This window comes from Arachis ipaensis, chromosome B04 (assembly GCF_000816755.2).
Source record: "Arachis ipaensis cultivar K30076 chromosome B04, Araip1.1, whole genome shotgun sequence".
NCBI lineage: Eukaryota > Viridiplantae > Streptophyta > Magnoliopsida > Fabales > Fabaceae > Arachis > Arachis ipaensis.
In genome coordinates, this window is record NC_029788.2 from 106,222,617 (window position 1) to 106,226,228 (window position 3,612).

Sequence of the window (3,612 nt, forward strand, 5' to 3'; positions counted from 1 at the left end):
CCATCTTTCAAACTCCACATATTCTATCTTTACCTTAGAAATAGTTTTGGCGAAAAATAACTTGATTTTGATCTGACCTTACTACAATTTTATGCATATCTTTGTTCAGTTATATACCTAAACATACTTTGAGATTCTTGAAGGAAGATTTTGTTTTTATTCTAAATAACCTTTATTTACAAACTTCTTGTAACTTATTTCAACCTGAATATGTTTCGAAGTAACGTAAATATCTATACTTTCGTTAATTCCCTTAAATGTTTATTTTATACCTTCTCTTTTTACAAGATAAGATGATTTTCATCTTAAGTTATCTATTTTTTATAGACATTTCATTTGATTGCATTCCTAAACTTTCTCCTGAATTTTGTAAACGACGTCCTTGACTTTAGTCACTCTTCTCTCCTTGAATCCTACACTCTTTGACATATTGAAATTGATTTAGTATGAGACCGATTCTCGAATCTTTGAAAATGTTAAGTGCTCCTTTTAATTAGGTAGTATTGGCTTATGCGTTCTAATCGTGCCGTACAATTTGACGTGTCGTTTATCTTTTTCCTTTTCTTGAGATGTAATTTAGATTTCTTTACTTCACAATCTGTACCTTACGCATATCTTGATCTATTTACACTTCTGATTATATTAAGACTCTTACAACACGGTTGTTGATCTTATAATCTACCATGAGCTATGAAACTCCTGCGATAATCTGAAGTTGTTTCATTGCGATGCGTCACTATTGTTTTTAACCATTCTTTTTCTATAAAATCTCATAATTCTTCGACTCATCTTGAATTTGTTTCAAACTAATACGCTGGTATTTTTTCTCTTATTAATCATATCGAATTTCTCTGATTCAAGATTTATCCTTATAGTTACCAATTGATTCCTTTCCGGCAATCTTCATTATTTATGTATCCTTATTTACCTGTAATTTCATTCATTCTTTCAAATCCTTATGAGTACTGTTCTAGTCACTTGTCATTTCTTTCTAAAATTTTGTATCCTTCTGAGAAGACTCGAAATTCAATTTAGTGTCACGTGCGAACTTTAGATATAACAAGGGATACGTTAGTTTTTAGAACATGGTTAGTGGATGCAGAAGGTGAAGCTGGTAAGTGTGCGATGCCACAAGATGCTGTGGAGCTTTGTTTTACGCGAAAGAATTTTGTTGATATTAGTGACCGGTAGTGAGCTTGCGAAATGATAGATCGAAGTTGAGAACTTTCGGATGAATCGTTCGATAAAAGTACAATTGGAAGTTGTGATAATGAGCTATGTTCAAGCCCTTCATGTTGACACCATGCAACCTTTTTATTTTGAACCTATCTTGTAACTTTTTCCTTGTACCACATATTTCTTTTACATCCAAGTCTTATGCCTTATCCGGTATTTGAAAATTTATATATATGCTAAGACTTTTTGCTTTTCTAAAGTATTCGAAAGTAAACTATTAACACTATGTGATATCTTGTGTATTACTTTAATTTTCGAGAACAAAAATTTTTATAAGGTGGGTAGGATGTAAGACCCAGAAATTTCAGAAAAATCTTATTAAGAGCTAATTTCGATTTATTAATTCATTAAGTACTTTAATCTCATAAATTATTTTATTAAAGATAATTAAAGAAAATTTTGATTAATTGAGTTTAAAGAAATTTAAGGTTTTATCTGATTTTATAATTATCGAATTATTTTCTATATTTAAATTATAAAATTTAGCAAATATAAAATAATAAGAATTTTATACGATTTGGTTTAAATAATTGAGATTTCAAAATTTAATACTAATATTTTTATAAATAAAGAAAATTAATTATATTATCTTATAATTTCAATTAGAGTATTTGATTTCAAATCAATTAATATTTTGATACAATAAATAATACTTTAGAATAATTTTAGAGATTTAATTAGTTTTCATATTAATCCAAAATCCCCAATTTCATACACAAAACCCTAATCTCTAAATCAAACCCTAACTAAACAAAATCCTAATTTTTCTACCTTAATAAAATGACGGATACCAAAATTGTTTTCTTGTATATATTTATATAAATTTTAACTAAACAAACATCTAATATAAATACTATATGTTATGTTTTCTTATAGGGCAATTTACGCATCTAAATTGTTTGACCCTCAATATTACGCAAATACATTGTTTCCAAATTTAATACGCAAATGCATTGTTTCACTATTTTATGTAAACCGCTACTGGTAGTAGCGGTTTATGTGTATGTGTGTGTATACTATTTAAATAATATTATAAATAAAAAATTTAATTTATCATTTCACAGTATAATTTAAAAAATATAAATATGCATGTAATAAATTTTTTATTTGTATTTATTATTAAAATGAGATTAAATAGCAAATCAAAGAGTGAGTACTCACAGAGTACTAAAATATATAAACTAAGACTAAATTTTTTTTTATCTTCATCCCTTCTAAAACTCATGAATGATAAAATAATTTATTTTTAGTAAAAAATTCACTAAAGCAAACACTTTTTCTTTAAAAATTACTTCATTTTTTATCCATATAAATCATATGCTTGCAAAAAATATATACTCCGTTTTCTTTCTCTCAATTTTTTTGTAACTTAATTTAGCAGTTTCTGTGTTCCTCCAGCGGTTTACGTTGATTAGAAAAAATGTTTGTTTATGCTAAATTAAGCTACAAAAAAATTAAGAGAAAGAAAACGGAGTATATATTTTTTGCAATCATATGATTTATATGGATAAAAAATGAAGTAATTTTTAAAGAAAAAGTGTATGCTTTAGTGAATTTTTTACTGAAAATAAATTATTTTATCATTCATGAGTTTTAGAAGGGATGAAGATAAAAAAAAATTTAGTCTTAGTTTATATATTTTAGTACTCTGTGAGTACTCACTCTTTGATTTGCTATTTAATCTCATTTTAATAATAAATACAAATAAAAAATTATTACATGCATATTTATATTTTTTATTTTATTCATCAAAATTATGATGCTATCACTATTATTTATCTAATTAATCAACTGTAAAATACAAATAATTTTTATTTTTTGGTATAAGACAACAAAGTTGCACAAATAAAAAAAATCATTTAGCTAGAACCTCAAATGCAAATCAACAGCAAAGAATACAACCCATTTTCCAAACTCTCCAATCTCCTTTGTATGGTTGATATAAATAAAAGAGAATGAAGTGATTTTTAAAGAGTAAAATATATAATTTAGTAAACTTTTGGCTAAAAATAAATTATTTTATTATTTATAAATTTTAAAAGAGATGATAATAAAAAAAATTAGTCTTGCTTTATATAATTCAATACTTTGAAGACTGTATTTTTTTATTTGTAATTTGGTCTTACTTCTAATAATAAATACAAATAAAAAAATTATTACATGCATATTTATATTTTTAAATTATATTGTGAAATGATAAATTAAATTTTTTATTTATAATATTATTTAAATAGTATACACACACATACACGTAAACCGCTACTGGCAGTAGCGGTTTACACTCACATACACACGCACGTAAACCGCTGCTGGCAGCAGTGGTTTACACTCACACACTCACACACATAAACCGCGGCTGGTTGTAGCGGTTTATGC